This window comes from Tiliqua scincoides, chromosome 8 (genome assembly GCF_035046505.1).
Source record: "Tiliqua scincoides isolate rTilSci1 chromosome 8, rTilSci1.hap2, whole genome shotgun sequence".
NCBI lineage: Eukaryota > Metazoa > Chordata > Lepidosauria > Squamata > Scincidae > Tiliqua > Tiliqua scincoides.
In genome coordinates this window covers 3,470,616-3,495,069 of record NC_089828.1, presented here as the reverse complement: position 1 = coordinate 3,495,069, position 24,454 = coordinate 3,470,616, and the positions used below count along the sequence as shown (strand labels likewise).

At 43.6% G+C, this 24,454-nt stretch overlaps 1 protein-coding gene across 1 annotated transcript in view; it reads right to left on the bottom strand.

The window, feature by feature from the left end:
• The window catches only part of CHSY1 (chondroitin sulfate synthase 1), an 88,761-nt gene that overhangs the window by 3,234 nt on the left and 61,073 nt on the right, over nucleotides 1-24,454 (bottom strand). The gene's annotated exons all lie outside the window — the stretch shown is intronic.

The window sequence follows — 24,454 nt, the reverse complement described above, 5'->3', positions numbered from 1 at the left end:
ATTGACTGAAGACTTAAGCTAGCAACTTTGAAATAAACATGTGAAGGAACTAGAACTACCTGTATTTAGAGTAGAAGGGCTCCATGAATCACATTTTCTGGCTTGGAATACAAATTTACCCATTTTGAAATACTCAAATGTACTGTGATCTGAATGTTGTTGCCCCCTAAAGAAGTTCTTCAGTTTGAAATTTAAAGCAAGACTCCGTAGATGTGAAGAATGCACTTTTGGTTTAAGATTATTTTTTATCTCAGTTCCAAACACTAAGTTATCAATCAATCAATCAATCAATCAATCAATCAATCAATCAATCAATCAATCAATCAATCAATCATCCTTTATTGGCATAAAACAACGGCATACAGAAGAAGAAAAAGAGAGCGGAGATTCCATCATAGCACATTCACAAACATCAGAGAGGCAGATTAGGTTTTCTCCATGGCAATTCCATCACCTGTTGCAGAAAAGCTGCCACTCTCCCAGTTTTCTCTCCAGAAAAATCACTCAAAATATGGTGAATCTTAGCAGGGTTGATGAATGCCATCCCGTTTCCCAACACAGGGTCCAAATTTCTCGAATGCACCTCCTCATGAAAAGAAAGGCGAGTATGAACAATTGTCTCAATACAATCCTGCCTACAAGGACAACATCTGTCTAAATATGGAAACTTTTGGAAGTTCCCAAATAAAAAGGCAGATGGCAATACACTGAATCTTGATAGGGAAAAGGTTCTATGCTTCTGGGGGTATTTCTATGAGTATGAAGCCACTTGGCCATATGACAGAGTGATCAACAGACTTATGGGACAGAAAGTTTTGTATTAAGTTACAATTCAGACTCAGCTAAGCAACCATTCCAAAAGGGGGACTTTTCAGGCTCCAAAGAATTGTAGGCAAGCCCTGAGAAGTTTGGAGAAATGGAGCTGAGCAGTCCTTGAACTTGCTTAATCAATTCTGTGAATGTCCGTAAACCAAACAGCCTGTAGCTGAGTTTGGTCTGAGCTGTGTTTGTGATTTGGATGACATTTGAAGATAATGGGATATGGTGCAACCAACATTACAAATCAGTTTAGAACACTTGAGGAGGGGGGTTGGAAGTTCTCCAACTAAATGGAGGCAAATTGCTCATTAGGAATCTCGTTTGGTTTTAACGAGTTCTAAGCTATATGATCTCCAAGCTTCTACTAAAAGGCCTCTTGCCATGAGCCACAAGATGACTTCTGGAGTGCTGAAAAGAGACAAAACTAACCATGCCTTTAATAGTCTCCATGAACCCAAAGTACCATCTGATAAACAAAAGTTGGCCATTGCCTCTGTCTTAGTCACTGATCTGGCTTTAACTCCTTCTATTCAGTCAAAGCTAGCTCTCTCTCTCTTTCTCTTTGTGGGTGGGTGTGTAACTTCTGGTCTCTCTGCACTGAGTGTGACTGGCTCTGCCCCTGATTCCAAAAACTAAAGCACAGAATAATTTCAAAGAAAGTTGTGTCTCTGCATGAATGATTGTCCTGGATTTTCAAACAAATGCCATGTCCATAAATCACAAGAACGTAAGATGGTCCATCCAGCCTAGCACCCTGTTTCCCAATGTGGCCAACCAGATGGCTCCAAGAAGTCCACAAATAGGGTATAAAGGTGACAGGCTGTTACTGCCCCTAGCAAATGATGTCCAGAACTATACAACCTCTGAATATGATAGCTATAAGCCAATTCCATGATGAATAGCCACTAATAGTTTTCTCCTCCATGTATTGGTCTAATCCCGCTTTAAAGCCATCTAAACCAGAGGCCATCACCATATCTCTCATAAATTCAACAATAATCTTCACATACATTGAATAACCATGTGCATTCCATAAATTATGTGTTGCACATAGGAAGTAGTTTCTTTTATTTGACCTGAAGCTGCTACCCTTCAGTTTTATTGGATAACCCCACATGATGATCTCTCTTATTATGAGAGAGAGAGAAAAATACTCCATACTATAATTTTATAAGCCTCAATCATGTCCTAGCTAAGGCACCTTTGTTCTAGATTCCAAATGTTCTCAGAGGGAAGGCATTCCTGCCCCATGTATTTTTGACTGTCCTCCTCTCCAACTTTACAATATCCTATATGAGAGGCGGCAACCAAAACTGATTACTCCTAACTCCTGTACGTTAAAATAGCAAACCTAAGAGTGACTGTTGCCTCCCGTTTTCATTCAACAAGAAAACGACAGCTTGGTTTTGTAAATCTGGGAGATGTTGCAACAGTTAAACACTTTTAAAATGATCCTTAGGGATGGCTTTAGATTGGACCTGGACAGGGCAGAGGATGGAAGAGGAGCCTTCACTGAAGATGGTCTCAAATACCAAAAGGAACCTATCTAGCTGTACTCTACATTCCATTCAAAAATGTATCAAGTGTTTTCTGCTGGTATCAAGAAACAGAAAAGGGAAGCGCAGGTATCTCAAACCCATGCAATATTGATGGGATAAGATCAGAATGGGGGCTCAGGTTAAGTCCAGCAGGCATAAATATTTATGACTCAAATAATTTAAACACCTGCTAAGCCACAGCTGGCAAACTCTGCCAGACAGGGAGCTGTGAGGCAAACTGCATTAAATAAAATATCAAGTGACTGCCTGGCAGGTAAGGTTGCCAATGTATGATTTTAAAAATACTTGGGTGTAGACAGGATTTCATCTGAATGGAGCTTGGTCAATTTTTCATGGGTGGACTGGATGACTGTGGGTTCAACAACAACAATTAACACCTGTTCAGCTCAAAGTACCAACCAAATTTCCAATCCCCAAAATCAGCGGTTCTCAAACTTTTTAGCGCCAGGACCCATCTTTAGAATGACAATCTGTTGGGACCCACCAGAAGTGATATCATTAATCTTGCAATGATGTCATGGCTGAAAGTGACAGCATCCATTTAGGGTGCAATCCTAACCCACTTTCCAGCAGTGACCTAAGGGCAATGCAGCTCCGAGACAAGAGAACGAACATTCCCTTACTTTGAGGAGGCCTCCATGAGTGCCACCCAACTGCAGGATGCAGCACACATTCCATTGACATCGCCATGCCAGAGCTGGAAAGTTGGTTAGGATTTGGGCCTTAGGTTTCAAATCTAAGCTGCAGTTAGCCAAAGGTCCCATTACACAGCATGCTTGTGCTATTATTTGGCATAGCTCAGAATTCAAACATTCCATAAGAACATAAGAACAGCCCCACTGGATCAGGCCATAGGCCCATCTAGTCCAGCTTCCTGTATCTCACAGCGGCCCACCAAATGCCCCAGGGAGCACACCTGATAACCCTACATTCTGCTGCATTTAACCCTACCACCAGATAACCCTACATTAAACCCTGCATTTAAAGCTGCATTCCAGCTCGGAAGCCAAAGCAGAACACAGGCTTGGATTCTCCGACAACCACACAGACCCCCACCTGTCTTCCCACCTATTCAGGACAAAACACCATGCCTCTCTCCTGCTCTGCTAGGCACCTTGTATTTTCAGTTCTTTATTTTCAACAGGGACTAAGCTAGATGCTATGCAACCCACCTGAAATTGGTTTGCAACCCACAATTTGAGAAATGCTGCCCTAAATAAAAAATTCCAAATAAGCGGGTAGAATACCTGACACTGGAAAGCCTGACTTGCCGCTGATCTAAAAATAAAGTATGTTTTTGGGCCTATGTGAAAACTGTATGCATGCCCAGAATATCTAAGCCTAAAGCTTTAATCCTAAACATACTTTTTTGGAAGAAAGTCCCACTGAACTTAATGGGAGTCACTTCTGGGTAGATAAGCAAAGGACTGAGCTGTAAGTACAAAACGCTGCACTAACCATTTACTCCTCCCATTTACTTCTCCCACATACTTCTACTGCCATCTTCCTGCCTTCCCCCATTTGCTTCCCCAGTGACTATTTTCTGGATTGAAACGTCCCGGGGCTGAGACTTTTTTTGTAATGTGGAAGGTACCATATCTAATGACAGCAGTATGTAAAGAAACAAATACCCACAGCGGCCCACAGCAGCTATTAGGGAAGTAAGGAATTGTGCGTCAATGGGACATCATGGACTCCAAGATGCATTCACTGCTTTAAAAGTTGCAGTACGTTCAGTAACATTTTAAGCTAAAAGTTTATTTTGAAACGCAATTTATGGTCTGCATTAGAAAGCACATGCATGTGAAAGAAAGGGAGAGCACAAAAATCAAATCCATTCAGCCCTGAAGCTTTGCTTCCAGTAAGCTTTCAATAGGATTTTCAAAACAGCCCAACAGGAAATTAAGAAAAGACAACACACTTGTTGATTACACAATTGTATTCTAACAAGCCCTTGACGGATAAAGAAGTTACGAAACACAGAACTGCAAGGTTAGGTACGGGTTGCTTGCAGAAAGTTCCTTTCTTATGAATGATAACTGCTATGCTATGTAGGGTCACAGAGAAACAAATGGAGCTGTGAGTTCAGGAGGTTGCCTTCAGAGAAACCCAAGCATAATGCAAGAGAATTTGGAGAGGCAGAGGAAGGTGACATCATCTCCCCCAACCTCTAGTGCCTGTACACCAGTGGAAAAGGTTGCTCAGTGCAGGACCAACTAACCCTGTTACATAAACACATGTAATGGCAAAGGGTCATCCTGCATATTGGTGGCTGCGGCACCCAGAAAAGGGTTGTGAAATGGTGCACCTTTTACATTCTTGAAAAGGTTGGTGCGAAGATGGAGCTTCAACGGCACTTCTTCCAAACCAAGCAAACGTCCATAGGATCACAGGCTTTGACTCTGTATCCCTTGATGTTGCATCTAGAAACACTGCAAATTGCACTTTTTTTTGGTCATTTCCTTTTTTGGGGGTGGGTGGGTGGGTTTATTTTGCAATTCTAGCCTGGTTCTGCTACTTGTGTTCGTGAGGAATAGACTATGCAGGGCACACAGAAGTCCGTCCATCAACTACTAGCAATCCTATTCAGCCACCCCTCTGAGATTACAAGAGGCGCTGTCCACACACATGCCAGTGTTGTTTTGCGGCCATCAGCACCATCAACCTGGTTTTGGACTTTATGTGACAGTTGGGATTTCCAGGAAGCCAAATTCTGGGCCTGGGCAGCCCCTTGGCTTCTGCAGGACTGTGTCATATGCACAGTCCCTAGTTGTACCTTAGGTCTAAGATTTGTATTCAGAGAGAATAAGAATGAATTAATTTCTTAAGAGGTAGCAGAATGAAGGAACTAACGTGACTCAGAGGCAAAGGGTTTTCTTTTTTTCTGGAAGGGGAAATGCTTGTTTTTATTACCACCCACAAACACACCGTTTGACCCCTTAAGTCCAGCAGATGATATTCAGCAAAGTGGAATGCACACCTCTCTGTGGGTGTGCATGGCCGGCTGGATACTGGATCCTTCTGAGGCAATGCATTTGCCAGCCCTGCACATTTCCATGAACACACTTCTCTGAAGCACACATTTAAAAGACTTCTGCACATTAGCACAGTAGAGCTTTTATTTCAACACAGAGACTCCAAACAGCACATAGATACAACGGAGAACTACAGTCCTGCCAGGGGTCTCAATAGAGTGCTTTTCAAATTGCTTACATTCAGGGTACACCTTCCACTTTAACCTTCATATATTCTCCCCGTGCCCTTCCACTGCATGAAAGGGGGGGGGGTCTGATTGTGCCTTATGGTTCTGCTCTAAACATCTGGGCTTGGAATGGGTGTATGGTGTGAAAGGGACTTCTATGTCCATACAGGTGTACGTGCATCTCCATGCATCTGAGAACAATGGTCACACAGGTTTCATGTTTGTGTGACGTTCTCAGGTGTTTGCAGCTGCACACATTTAGAATCTCCTTTTACCCTCTGTATGCAGAACGGGGCCCTCATGTGAGCACGTGTTGGAGTCAGTGGTCGTGGTGCCACCTCCTGCCCCTCCATATAGTCAATGAGCAGGTGAACGCCTGAAGAGAGCTATTGACTCAGCTGCCCAGGAACTCTGGTGTGTTTTTAAGGGGATTTTGGGGTGTGTGTTCAGGGTGCAAACTCTGTCTAGGTCTCACTGCACTATCTATGCCTTACTGCTGTCCCACTTGTACAAAAAAGTGGGACCTAGAACAGAGTTTCTCAACATTTGTCCTCTGCTGTACCACTTTCCATCATCCACTTTGGAAATACCACCAGGAGTACTGTACTTCCAGATTGGAGGGCCAGAGGCAATGTGACAAACACCGGTAAGAAGTTCAGGGCAAACAGGAGAGCATTTTCAAGCACACAAAAAGTAACGCAGCTCGCTGCGTTGTGTCGCTGATTTCGCTACCAGGCAGCAAGGGTCTGGGGGTCCTGTGAGTACCACCAGACACTGCCACAAGTACCACTGGTGGACTAGTACCACTGATGGAGAAACACTGACTTGGAACATCCTCAATTCTCCCCGGTGGCTGTGTGTTCCAAGGGGAAATGGATTGTGAGTTGTCTTTCAGGGAAACTTGTCTGCTGTTACAGAGCTTCTCATTCTGGAACCTCTGGAACCACAGGGATCTCCAGAATACAGTTTGAAAAACTACGAGCCTAATGTTTACTCTTAGCATGCAGAGCCTTCCTCGTCCCATCCTCCCCCCTTGAGATTCTCCTCCCCAGCACTGGAAACTGAATATTGCCATTGTAGGAACAGCTGGCTCAGGGCCAGGAGGTTTTGCTGAAAAGAGTTTGTGTGTCATGTTCATTTCCAACACAAAATCTTTTTGCAAGCTTTTCTCTGCCTGTCCTTTAATGCGCTGAAGAAAACATAGCCTGGAAAAAAAATAAAGTCAGTTTATACTGAAACTGGCAGGCAGCCGAAGAGGAGCCCCAGGACAGGAGCTCCACCAGCACAGTTCTGGAGTTTGCCTTCTGAACCTTTAGCAAAGGGTGCAATTCCTTTGGACAACTAGGGTTCTGCAGCACACTTGCAAACCCTGCCTAAAGCTTTACTTTGAAGCCCGTGACAAAGGTCCTTTTTGGCAGCAGGTGTGCTGTACCTCTTAGAATGCTGCTGTTGTCCTGCTGCTGTCTCAACATATCACCAGCAAGGGGAGAGGAGGGGTACTGAGCCAGTCAGCTGCTGCCACAGGCTACAACACAACAGCGGCTTCCCAGGATACCTGAGCCCCCAAAACCGCCAAGGTGTGACATATGCTGATACTGGGTCTGCTCAAGAGATATCTAACTAGCACCCAGGGCACAGTCTGAAAGCAGATCTGAACTGGACCACTCCAGAAACTACAGATATACATATATCACCTCGAGTTCTACAGTGGAGTGCAACACTGATATAAGAACTATAAATAAATATATAAGCCTTGCAGATAAGTTAATATCCTGCAGATTTTTACCTGCCTACCTGCCTACTCACAGCTATGTTAGCCATTCGTGGCACACTTAACAATCTCAAAAGAAAAGGAAAAAAAGAGGAAGAAATCAGCAACCAACTTTGTCAGAGTTTACAAAAACCTTCCCTGTTTGGTTGCCTAGAGCAGGGGTGCCCAAACCCCCGCCCTGGGGCCACCTGCGGCCCTCAATGAGGCCCTCAGGGAGCCCCTAGTCTCCAATGAGCCTCTGGCCCTCTGGAGATTTGTTGGAGCCCACACTGGCCCGACGCAACTGCTCTCAGCGTAAGGGCAACTGTTTGGCCTCTCGAGTGAGCTGTGGGACGAGGGCTCCCTCCACTGCTTGCTGTTTCACGTCTGTGATGCAGTAGCAGCAGCAAAGGAAAGGCCAGCCTTGCTTTGCTATTGCAAGACCTTCATTCATTCATATAAGTTCATCTTTAATATATTCATTCATGAAAACTTACGTAAATTAAATTCTTTTTTCCCCGGCCCCCAACACAGTGTCAGAGAGAAGATGTTGCCCTCCTGCCAAAAACTTTGGACGCCCCTGGCCTAGAGTCAATCTTCACTCACCACAGGTGACATGCTTGTATCACACAGAGATACAAAGACCATCCAATTTGTTGGCAGCCAAGTGGCTAGATTTCACTAGCAAGGGAAAACTCCGCTCTTTCCCACAAAAGGAGAATGGCAGGGGACAAAAAGACAGTTTAAAAAAATCCTCATGAATAGAAATTAAGCAGGAGGGATAAACTTTACTTCTTTGTTTGTGTAAGAAACACTCTGGTAATGAAATCTGACAAGGAAAAACCATATTGTCATCCTTAGGTCCAGATGCAACCAGGTCTTTAATAAGCACAGATGTTTTAACTTACAACATATGGATTTATGCTCTTCTCCTATTTGTTTACTGACTATCTAAAAGGCTCACCAATTCTGATGAGGGGGAGAGGGACTATTCTTCTTCCCAACCTCACCTCCCTCACTGAGGCCATTTGCTGCAGGCAAGACAAGGGAGAGGGGCCAGGACAGCTTTACCGAACCCAACTCTGCCACCGTTTCCCTAAACTAAGGAGCATCAGAAATGGATCCTTCTATCACTGGCCTAGAGCTGCTTTTAGGAGAGAACGAGCCTTATAAAGAGAGTGAGGAGTTGTTACTCTTGCTGCCTGCCTGTCCCCCCCACACCTTCATGCGCAGAGTTTTATTCACTTGTACGAAAGAAAGTAAAGGCAAGCATTTTGAGATGTCTTTGGGTGGTGGTAAACCTGTTCTTCACTCCTGAGATATGGCATAAGAAGGAGGTTTTGATTGCTCCCAGCTATGCTCCAGACTCCAGTCCATTTACAGTGGGCCCTCCATATCCGCGGGTGTTTAGTTCTGGTACTCCTGGTACGAAAAAAATGTAGATGCTCAAGTTCTTATAAAATGCATAGTATTAGCAGATCGGGAGCTTTAATACCCAGAGGCACCCTGCCTGTGTGATGGTCTGGTTGCTCTTAGATCACATCCCAGAGAACAGCCTCTACGGGCCTCAGAAAGTCCTCTGGAGTTCCTAGAAGGGCACTTTTTAGTTTTATGGAAACCATAAGTTCTCTTCTAGGATCTCCAGAGGCCTTTCTGAAGCCTTCAAAGGCCACGTGCAGCCTGTAGGGCCCTCAAGAAGGCTTCAGACGTAACCAGAACAATGTTCTGGTCACATCTGGAGGCTGTGTAGATTGGACCCCACGGATTTCATTATCCGCAGATTTCAGCATCCGCAGGGCACCCAGGAATGGGTATACCAAGATACAAAGATACCAAGACTCCACTGTATTAAAATGTGCCAATCAGCTTTCTGAATAACGGGTAGAGGCATAATAATACAATAAAATGCATGAAACCCTATTAAAATGCAATAGAAAGTGCAGCACTAGATCACAATCACCAAGGATATTCAAGCAGCCAGATACCAAACTTCATACCAGCTCACAGTCCAAATGCCAGACAGATGAGAAGTTTTCATAGGCCTCCTATATTGCACAGGTAGCATTTTTATGTGTCCATAAAACAACTGAATACGGACAAGTCTCCAACACAAGGAGATCTCGCTGCTAGCAAGTTTTGGAAAAATTCATTTATGTTCTAATAAGAGGATTTTGGGCCATGAGCCACATGAACATCTATATTATACAGCAATAACCTATTAAAGGAAGGCAAACTTGGTGTTTGAAAGGAGTGAGCTCTACAGTACTTGGCAGCATAAACCACATTTAATAGTCTGCCATAAAACTATACTGGTGGCTTTCTTCCTGGTGCCTGCAAAAGTGTCTCTCAGAATTCTGCTCCTCCTAGCCCCCTTATTCTCAATGTAGCTATGGACCCCAGAGACTGAAGGAAGCCAGTTCTCCAAAGATAAACTTTACAGTAAGGCAAATCCAAGGTCACGCAATTCCCAAGATGTTTCAAATCCAGCTGTGAAACCGAGGAGTTGCATGCACTCCAGTTTAATCTTTCGTTTACATGATCATGCAATGATCTCATTATGTGACTGTCTCCTTTTTTTTTTTGTTCAATGAATAAGCAGCAAAGCCACAATATTCACATTTCATTTTTAACTTAATTAGCCACTCGGAGACTGGGGAAGGGGGGAGGCTTGCATCTCCAGATCTAGAAAAATTCTACATTCACTTTCAGGAGTAAGACTCTTCCCCTCCAGAGCTCAACTGGAGCACTCTGCAGATAAGTAAGTGGACAGGAAAGAATCATCTCTAAGGAGCTGACCATTAGAACTGGAGTTTAAAAGAAGAAAATGGATATTATAAGCCTCTCTCTCTCTCTCTCTCTCTCTCTCTCTCTGGCACACACATACTACCCAAAACAAGACAAATGCCTTGCTAATCAGCCCAGTCCAACACAAGGTTGCTAAAAAAAGGCCTGCGTTGCCTTTCACTCCGAACATCTCAGGCTTCTCAGAATACAAGGTAGTTTTCTATTCTCTTAGTTCCATGTTGCATCATTGATGTGGAAAAGAAGGAAGAGCTGCTAGGGGAAAAAAAAAATTTGTTCTAGAATCTAGATCAGGGGTCTCCAAATGTTTTGGACAGAGGGCCGCATCAAATATCTGGCATGGTGTTGAGGGACGGAAAAAAATTTAAATACAAAATTTAAATAAATAAATTAGAGATGGAACTTAGATGAGGGAATACATGAATGAACAGGCTCATTCATTCAACCTCTCTCACCCTCCAGATACAACCAGAGCACAGCTATGGCCATGTTCAGTTGTGGGCCAGAGGCTTTCAGGGGAAAAGAGGCTGGCCACGGGCCAGATAGAGGCTCGCCACGGGCCTCATCTGGCCCCCGGGCAGGGGTTTGGAGACCCCCTGATCTAGATAAAAGAATTCTGACAAACTCACAATCTTGTCAGCAACCTAAATTGAGCCAAGAAATGATTATCTATCCATTATTTACCTTCTATACTTTGCATCCAACATGGCAAACTTCATCTACTTCATAAACAGCCATAAAAATTATCGTAGCTACTTTTCCATTTGACATGTTAGACTTCTGTGTAAGGCAGAAGTCATGCACGGTTTGTACCAACAGAGAAATTGACAGACCAACTAATTAGTTTTTAACATCTGGAATCCAAACAGCAAGACACAGATATATACTTGGAAGGAAGGAGTGGGAGTACAATTCTGTATCTCTGCTCTGGAAGTGGTATGCATGGTGTCTCCCCACTCACCCCCCAGTTAGATCAAGGGCTCCAAAACCAGTCTTGTGCCATGAGAGATGAGAGAGCACCCAGCCATCACCAAAGAATCTTGGCTGCCTTCTGGACCGCTTTTAAAGGAGGCACATGTGCACCCTGCCAAGAGCACTGTCTAAGAACTGCCAAGAGAGAGACACACATTAAGTGGAAAACACACTTGCATTGTGTGTAAAAACCACACACTTCATCACCCGCTTGGTGGAGGTTTCTTTCAAAGCCCTACTGACCCCCCCTCCTTTCCTGGTAATATAATGTGTATCATAAAGGCAGGCCAAATCATTCCCCCCCCCCCCTGGCTTCTGCTGGGTGCTGGAATAAAATTACCATTTTACACATTGTAATGCCACTGCCTTGTGAAATTCAGGATGTCCTTACAACACTGAGAAGTTAAAAAGAGTAAAATTTGTGCTGGAGTGTGTGAAATTAAGAAGAAGAAGAGGAAGAAGAAGAGGAAGAAGAAACAACCACTCCTCTAGGGTAGAACTACTGGACACAGTACAAAGAACAGAGGGGCAGCTGCCAAAAATGGCAGTTTGGTGCCTAGCTCCTATCTCTCCCTCTGTAATATCTAGTCAGAACAGTAGTGCAGCTACGGGGGGGGGCATGATAAATATTGCAGATGCCGCAACACACTGGGTAAGCGGCCCTTCCATTTGCCATCAGAGCCACTCTGGGCAGCTACAGCAGCACAGTTGCCATCACTGCCCATGATGGCTCTGAGGGTGAACGGCTCTGAGGGCCATTGCAGCAACTGCAACACTTATGACTTTGCCCCCTCTCTAGCTATACTACTAAGGGCACAATCCGAACCAGCTTTCCAGCACTGACCTAACTGTGCCAATGTGGCATGCAATGCATCCTGAGGTGGGGAGGCAGTCAAGGGGGCCTCCTCAAGATAAGGGCATGTTTGTTATCTTACCTTGGGGCTGCATTGCAGCTAAGTCAGTGTTGGAAAGTTGGTTAGGACTGCACCCTAAGACAGAAAATGGGGAAAACCGTGCATTGTTACCATTCTGGGTCTAATTCAAGGAGCTGGTTTTTAATCCTTAAAGCTTTTTGCAACCCAGGATTTCCACCATTTAAGGACCTCCTTTCCCTTTTTGAGCTCACTCACCAACTGAAGCCCAACCGCCTGTGACTTTTACAGCAAGTACTTCCAGCAACTGTCAGAAATTGCTCCTATGCAGAAATTGCTACACCTTTGTGGTGCTCTCTTCCTGAAGAAATCAGGAAATGTACAGCTTTCGTGGGTTTTTTTTTCCCAGGAATGTAAAGCAAGGGAAGGGTTTTGAGTTTGTTTCCGTGGCTGTTTGTCTTGCTGAAGTTATTCCCATATTTTATTCCTTTTATTTTTTTAACATGTGGTTTTTTCCCCTGCTACTTTAAACTGCTTTGAACTGTTTGGTACGCGTGTATTTTGACAAACATATAATGTCATAAATGCGGTGTGAGTTTTCCTGCTCTACAGTATTGGCAGGAAAGAAAAGGAAAATTAACGCTGGCGTCCAGTCCCAAGGTAAGCAAGCAGAAGTAGGCATTATGGAGAGAGGAGGATGGACACAGGGCTGTAGTCTGTGGCAGTGCCCTGTGTTCTTTCTAATGCATGGTTCCTGCTCCTCAAACACAGTGATTGAAGAGACCGGCGGATCACAGGGATCTAGAAAGCTGCACTTCCATTTTGTTCCTGTTCACAGACATTTTATTTGCCTCGTCAATGCAGGCCAGCAGTCTCCAGAATATGGTTAAGGGTAGGGCTCCCGGGATGCCTCCAACTGCAGGCTGCATTACTTCCTTCCAATTCTGTTTGCCCACTCTTGCCTTAAGGACCTTTTAACCAGAGGCGCCAAACACAGGCAGAAAATTCAAATTTTCATCATTACATCCTTCCTGCCTTGGTGGCAAAAATATAACGAGGCAACCTATTGCCTTTTAACATTACCTTCAAGTCTACCTCTTGCGGTCACACTGCTTTGCCTTACCTAGCCACGGGCCCAATTCTGCTTTTAAGGAAATAAAATTCATTTGCATATCCTCCACAGGTAATACCTGCCTGATCCATTTCTTTTCAACCAGGTTCAGTGATGGTTGGGTGGAGGCCAGGTGGCTGCGATTCACCTCACACCTGTCCTCATGCCACAGTCCCCTAGGAAGGGTAGTCAATTAACCTGCTGTGATGGAGATATACAAATAGCATCCTTGGACAGGTGGAAGGTTAGAGCTGGTGTAGCACAGAGTGGCAAAGAGACTCCATAGTGAATCGGGGATTTCCCAATTTTGCCCCTGCCACAAAATCTCTAGGGCAGTGTTTCTCAAACTGTGGGTTGAGATCCAATAAGTGGATCACAAGTCAATTTCAGATAGGTCCCCATTTATTTCAACGTGTATTTTATTTTTAATATATGAAACTGGTTGCTACCATGGTATGCGACTGAATTTGGGGAAATTTGACAGATCTGTACTTTTAACAGGCTAATATGTATGCCCTTTTAACAGTGACAGAAAATTGGACTTATTCCCAGGAAAGTGTGGACAGGATTGCAACCTTTGGAATGCTTGGGGAATTTTTAAAAAAACTGATCAGCAACTGCTGAGGAAGGTTCTTCTTTATTTTAAATAAATGTTTACATTTATACTTATTGTAAACAATTAATTTACTTATTAATGTATTACTTTCTTAACTGATTCAATTTTGTTGTATAGGGGCATGTTAAAAATTTTCCTGCTTGTTGATGCCAATTCTGGCCATGACATCACTTCCAGATTAACATAACTTCTTATGGGACCTGATAGATTACACAGGCCAACACGCATTTTGCTTCCTTAAACGTTACACCAATTCCTGAGTAAATTTGGGGTGCTGATTCCCAAAATGGCATCCGTTTTGCCCTATCATGTCTAGTTTTGGAGACCAGGCTTCCCACTTTTGAGGGTCAGAAATTTTGAGGGTCAGAAAAGTTTTTCCAAAACTTTATGGTGGTTTGAAATGAATTTGGGGTGCTGATTCCAAAAATTGCATCCATTTTACCCTATCATGTCTAGTTTTGGAGATATAGTACAGCTTCTTTAATGAATGGTTCAAGCAGCTTCCTTATGAAGAAGCCTACACTATGGCTTCCTCATGAGGAAGCTGCTTGAACCATTCACTAATGAGGCTGTACTATATCTCCAAAACTAGACATGATAGGGTAAAATGGATGCAATTTTTGGAATCAGCACCCCAAATTCATTTCAAACCACCATAAAGTTTGGGAAAAACTTTTCTGACCCTCAATTTTGTAGGCCTGTGTTATCATTCTAAAAAGTGGGTCCTGGCACTAAAATGTTTCAGAATCACTGCTCTAGGGGGCTTCAGGCAAGCATAAGCTCTCCAACTGCAATATGGTGATAATATGCATTTAATTTTTTTTAAAGATGATATTTACTTGGCTTATAGCAGCCATTTTCAACCTCTGTGCCGTGGCACACTGGTGTGCCATGAATGGTCTACAAGTGTGCCACAGGAGCTTGGGAAGGGTCATTTATTAGAAGGGCCATTGGGCGATGTAAGCCCCCCACCAGCAGTATGGTATGCCTTGTCAATTGTATCAAAACCGATAGTGTACCTTGACCATTTTAGTACTTTGTCAGCATGCCCTGAGACTTAAAAGTTGGAAAATCACTGGCTTACAGGGTTGTCACAAAGATTACATCGAGAAAATGTAAGTGAAGTGCTCTGAACAGTCATGAGCGCCACAGAAACATGAAGTATTCTGTTAATTGTCATTCTTGTGTTAAAAGAAAAGTGAATTACAAAGAATTATGAAGAGAAGTTCAAAATCACTTGAGACAGAAAACCACATTCTCCCATAATGAAGCTCCCCATTAGTTCAGATTTAGGGGTGACACACTGCCCTGAACACCGAGTAAGATCCTTGAAAACTTTGCTTTCATTTTTTTTTAATTTGCAAGGGCATTTTAGTTACATCTGCTGCTGGAGTTTCAGTTACATTTGCTACCATGGTGTTTTGTCACTGCTGATTTTAGGACAATTATTTCATTTTTTAAAGTGTTTTTTTTAATGAATGCTTTATTAAATTGCTGACCACTGTGCCTTGATTTTTTTTAAAAAAACAACCAATACATTCTTGCACATAAATACATACTGAACATACCAGACAAACCACAACAACTTTTAAGCAATTCAAAAGTTGTGATTCCTTGGATTGGCACAGGGTCAGACTGTTAAACACGCCACGCATTGTGCAATGTGCATTAATTTCTCCCCACTCAGTAGTCGAACACAGTACATTAGAACAGTGGCTGTAAATCTCCTTATAAGAATCGTAAAGTGCGCTACCATAAAATGAAACCCAGTTAGGCAAAAACAGATGTCCACTATCTGCTTTTCAACTCAGATGTGTCACCTGAAGTCCAGGGCTCTAAAGAGTGGGCCTGAGGACTGTTTTCAATTATCATGATTGTTTTAGAAAGGGAAAAAGAGGAGGCAAGTAGCCACCTGATCTCTGAACTTATCTTTGTTTAAGGAAGATGAAAACTGGGAATTATAAGATGCACAAGAATTTGGCCTCTTTCATTTCTTCCACAGACATTCACATTTCTGCTCTCATATGTTGGCCACCTAACTTCTTCTCTCCTTTTAAATGCTTTTTTAAAGTCTTCACTTATTTTTATTTGTTTGTTTTATCTTCCTGAAATCTTTCTCTGTTTTCTATTTACAAGCTTCTAGCAGGAAGTTTCATCTGACAAGTAATTAGGAGTCCACACTGATGACCATTCACCACATGTTGGCAGGGTGTGTATGTGTGAGTGGGTGGAAGTGTGGTAAAGTTCTGCTCACCACTTATTTATGATGCTTTTATGCCACTTTCCCATGCAGGGCAAAAGGGTTTACATCAATAAAAATATCAACAACACAGCTGTAAAACAACATAAAATAATTTTAAAATAAGCAATAACAACAGACCACTGCAGGTTCACAACCACAGCAGGGAAGGGAACAGACACATTCAACCTCTCTTGGTAGTTTGGGACCCATAACCCTGCTCCAACAGCGATTTTACCACACATTTGAAGCACACGTTGGTAGCTGATGTGTGATAGAGAATCCTCCCCACTACTTGGAAGCCTGATGTGGATAACTAAACCACTGCAGAGAAGTGATCTCACCCTGAGGCAGTGCGATTGCCTGTATGGGCTCACCAATTCTCTCTTTTTATGGAGATGAAAAATTTTATATATGGAACATTCTTACCTTCTTTCTAGCTTGATCTCTGGCGAGCTTACTCAGAAGAAAATCTGACTGAATGGAGTGAAATTTAACTCCCTGGAAATACAGTGCGCCAAGGACGGGCAGCCTGGTAGCCTGCAAGCCAATTATTTACAAAATATTTATTTATTAGAGGGCAGGTCCTCTCCTGGACTGAGACCTGGTTGAAGACCAGGAAACAGAGAGTGGGTGTCAATGGGCAATTTTCACAATGGAGAGAGGTGAAAAGCGGTGTGCCCCAGGGATCTGTCCTGGGACCGGTGCTCTTCAACCTCTTCATAAACGACCTGGAGACAGGGTTGAGCAGTGAGGTTGCAAAGTTGGCAGACGACACCAAACTTTTCTGAGTGGTGAAGACCAGAAGTGATTGTGAGGAGCTCCAGAAGGATCTCTCCAGACTGGCAGAATGGGCAGTAAAATGGCAGATGCATTTCAGTGTAAGTGTAAGGACATGCACATTGGGGTAAAAAATCAAAACTTTGCATATAGGTTAATGGGTTCTGAGCTGTCTGTGACAGATCAGGAGAGAGATCTTGGGGTGGTGGTGGACAAGATGATGAAAGTGTCGACCCAGTGTGCGGCAGCAGTGAAGAAGGCCAATTCTATGCTTGGGATCATTAGAAAAGGTATTGAGAACAAAACGGCTAATATTATAAGGCCGTTGTACAAATCGATGGTAAGGCCACACCTGGAGTGTTCTGTCCAGTTCTGGTCGCCACATCTCAAAAAGGACATAGTGGAAATGGAAAAGGTGCAAAAGAGAGCGACTAAGATGATTACTGGGCTGGGGCACCTTCCTTATGAGGAAAGGCTACGGCGTTTGGGCCTCTTCAGCCTAGAAAAGAGGCACCTGAGGGGGGGACATGATTGAGACATACAAAATTATGCAAGGGATGGACAGAGTGGATAGGGAGATGGTCTTTACACTCTCACATAACACCAGAACCAGGGTACATCCACTAAAATTGAGTGTTGGGAGAGTTAGAACAGACAAAAGAAAATATTTCTTTACTCAGTGTGTGGTTGGTTTGTAGAACTCCTTGCCACAGGATGTGGTGATGGCATCTGGCCTGGATGCCTTTTAAAGGGAATTGGAAAAGTTTCTGGAGGAAAAATCCATTACGGGTTACAAGCCATGAGGTGTATGTGCAACATCCCGATTTTAGAAATGGGCTATGTCAGAATGCCAGATGCAAGTGAGGGCACCAGGATGCAGGTCTCTTGTTATCTGGTGTGCTCCCTGGGGCATTTGGTGGGCCGCTGTGAGATACAGGAAGCTGGACTAGATGGGCCTATGGCCTGATCCAGTGGGGCTGTTCTTATGTTCTTAATTCTTTCTGCAATAGTTAAGGTTATTTTAAGTGTCTTCAAATATGATAATAATCATCAAGCAACCCAGTTCCCCAAAATTGGGTCTTGTGCCTACTGAGCATATAAAGCAGACTTTTACTGAGTCACAGTCTTGGCAGGGCTGTTCCTGTATTATCTGTTACACCACTGTCTGAGATAAAAGGCCTTTCCTAGCTGTACCATAGAGCAGTGTTTCTCAAACTGTGGGCCGGGACCCACTAGGTGGGTTGCAAGCCAATTTCAGGTGGGTTCCCATTCATCCCTATATTTTAATTTTAATAGACTTGATGCTACCATGGTCTGTGACTGCATTTGGGGAAATGTTACAGACCTGTACTTTTAACAAGCTACTATGTATATTCTTTTAACAATGATGGTAAATGGAACTTACTCCTGAGTAAGTGTGGTTAGGATTGTAGCCTAGGATTGTTAAAAACAGTCCTGCTTGACTAGTCACTTATGGTCATGACATCTCTTCCGGTGGGTCCTGACAGATTCTCATTCTAAAAAGTGGGTCCTGGTACTAAATGTGCGAGAACCACTGCCATAGAGGATGCTCAGGCCTGTCCTGACACCTTCTGCGTACAGAGTCGGTGATCTACCACTGAGCTCTCCAGGAAGAAGGAGACCCTAGAATCCCAATGAACTAGCCAACTCATACCCTTCTCTCCCTACAAGTATAACTTGGATATTATTTGTAGGGATGAACTTGCCAGAAAAGGCGGGGGGGGGGGGGGAGAGAGAGAGAGAGAGAGAGAGAGAGAGAGATTGAGAGAGAAAGCGAGAGAGCTGACAGCAAATTGTCATGGTAAGATGGAATCTGTTATGTCAATCTTCCAAAGTAGCTTGAGGCCTTGGATGCACCACAGTCTGTTTGGCATTAGAATTATCAAAAAAATGCTTTACAGGATATTAAGAAATACAGATCAGGATATTAAAAGTAAGCCTGCCTTAACTGCTAGCAGCAAGCACCACAACGTTGTCAGTTTCCACGCTTAATGAAGAAGAGGAAATCAACATCAAAACTTATCTTGAAGCACACTGAAAAGGAATCTCGTACAAATTCCAGTAAGTCCGTTAACCCCTTTAAAGGATGCTGATCATTTGCATATAAATCGCAAGGGGAAGAAGTATGACAATCATGTGACGGCTGGAAATCAGGCACAGGGAGCTGTACAAGTGGCCTTCCCAAGCATCCAGCTGTCCTAGCTGGCCAGACTGTAGTTTAAGCAATTAATCAGTGAACTGTTACTTAGCTAAAATGGACCTACAACATAACTGAAACCTGAATTGAGCATGGAGCTTGTGCTGTTCACTGGTCTCAGCAAACTATAGATGAGATGCATCTGCCAACCAGATTAATTTATAGCAATGGGACATACTGGGGTAAACATGTGAGGAAAAAGTCGGTTTAGCAATTACACCGTCAGTTCCGGAAGAAATACAAGATACCCAGTGGCTGGCTGCAGTTACACTGTAAAGACTCTCTGTACATGATATGTACCCTCTCTGTACAAACTCAGGGCTGAGTACCACCACCAAGAATAGTTTCTGGAGATAAACTCTGATGGCTCAGGTTAAGCTCAGCAGACTCAAAAATATAGCCGGATGGGCCAAATTTTGAGCTTCTGCAGAATTGCCTCACTTTTCTGACATCAATATTTGACCTCAAAGTTTACATCAGCTTCAAATTAAGCCTCATAATTCAGGGCACAGAACAAAGAAATCAACCCTCGGAATGCTACAAATTTCGCTTTCTTTCTCTCTCAGATTTCAACAACTGACCTCAATGCTTACATTTGCAAATTAGGTTCCATAATTCAGGGGACTGAACAATGAAAATTAACCCTGGGAAAACCAGGTTTCATCCTGTGCAAGCACTACAGAAGGGAAAAGGAGCAGAGCTGCTCAGACAGATCGTGTCATAGTGATACTGACTACTTGGCCTTGTTAAGGGTTAAAGTTACACTGACCATTTTACCTTGAAAAGGGTTAATGTGACACTGACCATTTTGCCTTGTAAAGTAACCAAAAGGCAAAAATAAATTAAACTTGCTGTTAAAGAGAGGAGAGGACAATCTCTCTCTCTCTCTCTCTCTCTCTCTCACACACACACACACACACACACACACACACAGAGAGAGAGAGAGAGAGAGAGAGAGAGAGAGAGAGAGAGAGAGAGAGAGAGAGAGAGAGAGGAATCAGAAGTCCCTAGTTTAAATTCACCTCTATCATGCACTCACTAAGTGGCATCAAGCCCCTCAGCCTCCCTTCCAATAAGGGAATAGCAATATAGGACTATCTTACAGGGTTGGAAACATAATAGCAACATTGTGTATGTGAAGTATTTTGAATACTTAAAAGTCCTATGCAGATGCTATGCTATGCAGTCCTATGCTAAGACCTGTTATTAAATCCCTCTTCTACCCCACCTTTTCCATAAAACATCTGGCTTAATTCCTTAGGGTGGCCCCAGTCCCAAATTAAACCAAATCCAGGGTTGTACTATTTTTAATAAAGGTGCTTTTCCCCATGTCCTATACGCGCAGATAGTGTTCCACTGCCTCTCTTCCTAGGGGACGTAGCAAGTAGCTTGTATGTAAGCCCGACTGTTTGTTCTCTAAGCCTGCTCTTCCCAGAATGTTTGCTCTGTAAGCCCTGACCCATTAAGTTCTAGTGCCTAATGGCCCAATCCTATCCAACTTTCCAGCACTGATGCAGCTGCAATGCAGCCCGAGGTAAGGGAACAAATGTTCCCATCCCTTGAGCAGGTCTCTGTGACTGCCACCCCACCAAAGGATGCACTGGCACACCCCACTGATACAGCTGCACCAGCACTGGAAAATTGGATAGGATTGGGCCCTAAGCCAGCATTGCTCAAATGTGTGCTCCTAGGTAGGGTAACCAGATTAAAAAGGAGGACAGAGTGCCTATACCTTCAGCTATTGTATAGAAGAGGGAATTTTGACAGGTGCAGTTCAACACGGTTTGAAAAGCTGGACCTGCCAAAATTCCCTCTACTATTCAATGGTTACTCAGTGGTTCCCCCTTTGCATCTGGTAACCCTACTCCTTGTGGATATAGTCTAGGGGCTTCACAAGGGAGGCCAGATTTGAATTGGAGACCTCCCTGCTTACACTCTTTCACCATCACTTTATACTAGTGTTTCTCAAACTGTAGGTCGGGACCCACTAGATTGGTCATAAGCCAATTTCAGCTGGGTCCCCATTTATTTCAATATTTTATTTTTAATAGATTTGATATTACCATAGTATGTGACTGCATTTGGGGAAATGTTACAGATCTATACTTTTAACATATGTATATGCTTTTAACAATGATAGTCAATGGGGCTTACTTCAGAGTAAGTGTGGATAGGATCACAGCCTTTGGCATGTTTGGGGAATTTTTTTAAAAAACAGATCAGCAACTACTTGGGAGGGTTAGGAGAATTCTTCTTTATTTTCAATAAATGTTTTAACTTATACTTATTGTAAACTTTTGATTTACTTAATTAATTTGATTTTGTTCTATGGGGGGTGGTAAACATTTTCCTGCTTGATGGTGTCACTTCCAGCCATGACATCACTTCCCAACAGACTGTCATTCTAAAAAGTGGATCCCTGTACTAAGACGTTTGAGAACCGCTGCTTTATACTGTCTCCAAGTTGCCTGCCCAAGGCTACAAAACTTTCAAACCTCTTTCCATTAGTGCAAGCCTAGTGTGGGGCCACCAGCTTCACCACAGCCTACGGCAATAGGCAGAGGTAACACTGCAGGCAGGGAGAATTTTGTGATGTTGGCTGAATTGCTCACTCTCCTTCTTCCAAGTCAGTCAAAGATTTATGCATACATTCCGTACAAAGCCATTTGTGGCTTTCAGACTTATGCTATATTTCTATTACTGGACAAACCATTAAAGATTGAGGGTTTCTTAATTTTAACGTTTTGCATTCAAGCTCTCCCCTCCACTTCTTCAAAGGAGTAAAAGTGGCAATACAGTAGATTATATGTTTTCCTGAGGGCTGGGGGAGGGAAGAGAAGGAGAACTTTACTGCTATTTTTGTCTATAATTCACTCTCTTCACTTCCAGCGGGTTGCAGGCAAATCACCAAATCCAAACTAGCAGTTTGCCATGTCTGCTAGTCTTCCAAAATTACCAGTCTGCCCACTGGTGATTCACAGGCCAGAATAAGACAAGTGAGACACATACTCAATGAACTAGAATAGCCCATTTGCAAAAGGAAACCACTGGCAACTTAATTTTTCCTTTCTTTAACATGTTAAGATGGTCTGATAAATGCAGTAGGAAAATATATATTCCTGACACAAGAGTTCTGGATTGCAAGAACTGGACGGACAATTTTCCACTCTTCAAAGAGAGATTGATTGGTACAGCTACTAAGGATGTAATCCTAACCAAATTTCCAGCACAGGCACAGCTGTGCCAGTGGGGCATCCTGCAGTTGGGGGGGGGGGGACAGTCACAGAGGCCTCCTCAAGATAAGGCAATGTTTATTCCCTAACCCCGGAGTTGCATTGCCCTTACCTTGGTGCTGGAAAGTTCGTTAGGATTGTGCCCTAAGTGTCCAATCCTATGCAATTCTCCAGCGCTGATGCAGCTTTGCCAACGGGGTGTGCACTGCATTTTGTGATGATGGGTGCAGTCACAGAGGCCTCCTCAAGGTAAGGGAACATTCGTTCCCTTACCTTGGGGCTGCATTGCAACTGTATCAGCACTGGAGAATTGCATAAGATTGGGCCCTACGGCTGCAATCCCACATGCAGTTTCCTGGGAGTAAGCCCCACTGAACACAATGAGGACCGCACTTCTGAGGACTGCACTAAGAGATAGTTAACTAAAACTGTCTTTTGGGAAAAAAAGATTAAAAGGTATTCCTATGGGGGGGGGGTCAGCCACATCATTCTTAAGTCACTGCTACTGTTGTTTCTCCATTGCCTTTTGCATCAAAAGTTGCCAGTCACAAATCACTTGCGGCAACTACCTGCCTGTGATTGCACAACACTAAGCCCAAATCCTAACCAACTTTCCAGCACTGGCACAGCTGTGTTGGGGGCCTGTGCTGCATCCTGCAGTTGGGTGGAACTCACGGAGGACTCCTCAAAGTAAGGCAATGTTTACTTGCCTTACTTCAGACCTGCATTGCCCTTATATCGGTGCTAGAAAATGGGTTAGGATTGCGCTCTAAGTGAAACTCCATGCACTTTAGGCAACTTGGAGGTAGGAGATGCAGTATTGCAGGGAAGAAGCAGATCTTGCCCCCATGCAATTTCTCTAAAAGGTTCAGAGAATGGGGTGGGGGGGTGAGTCAGTCTTTCACTTCAAGGTGGACCTAGGAGACTTTCCAGAGCAGTGCAATCTCTAAGAACATAAGAAAAGCCCTGCTGGATCAGGCCAAAGGCCCCTCTAGTCCAGCTTCCTGTATTGCAGTGGCCCATCAGATACCTCAGGGAGTACACAAGACAATGAGATACATGCATCTTGGTGACACTCCCTTGCAATTGGCATTCGGAGTAACCTACTTCTAAAACCATGAGGCTGCATGTATCCATCGTGGCTTGTAACCAGTGATGGACTGTTCCTACTTTAATCTATCCAATCCCTTTTTAAAGACATCTAGGCCAGAGGCCATCACCACAATCCATGGCAAGGAGTTCAAAGTTCTCATGCTTCAAAGCTCATTCAGATGCGAGCCACTGATGGATTTACGTCATACACTTTCCTACGTCCTTTGCACATGCCCTGCATTTTGACATATCTGGACTCAATCAAACAACAAATACCAAGGCCAAGCAAAATCTGGCAGGAGCCTGCAGCTCACCTCCAACCTGTTAGTCCTCACAGAAGACCCTCGACCTTCCTCTCCACTTCTGCTTTGGTTTCAGGAGAGGTGTAATTCTGATGTAATTTTTTTCATGTGTGTTAATTCATAGGATTTAATTCTCTGGAGACAGGCACGCAACCAGCCTGCAAGGCACTGTGTTCTATTTCAAACAAGGGCAAAGGACAGCACAATCAAGAAGCCACAGCCTTGGACCAAAAATGGCTTTTACAGTCAAGATTGTTACCAGGAATGACTTCATGCCTGGTGTCCACAATGGGCAAAGCTGACTGTAAGACTTGACTTTCTTCATGACGATCTAGCATTCAGCACCAGAAGGATTCCCATCCATTTTTGCACTCCAGAGATTGCATCCTTGGTTGATATTTGGTTTGCCCCTGAAACTGACTATTTTGAGATCTCCCCCAATCCCGCAACTGGTATATAGAGGATTTTCTTCTTTATTTCATCATCTGGAAACAAGGCAGTAAGACTTACTGGCTGCCAGCAAGCTTTAAAAAGTTACACCCATGTAAAGCTTTCACTTAGAAGGAATTAAAATTCGCGACTGCTTTGGAAAGGCTGCCAATTTGCTACAGTACTGAAGCATTCACCTCTCCCATTGACATACTTCCAGCTTCCAACTTCTTGTGTCATGAGGGAAAACCTTTACCATCTTTGTCTAGACACCCTCCCTTTGAGGGAAAGGGACAGAATGGAAGATTTACAGTGCAATCTTGTGCATGTTTATTCAGAACTAAGTCCAACTGATTTCAGGGCAACTTACTCCCAGCTAAGTTTGTCTAGGCTTGCAGCCTTAGACCTCAATCTCATGCATTTTACCTGCAAGTAAACCCAATTTTATTGAATGGGAT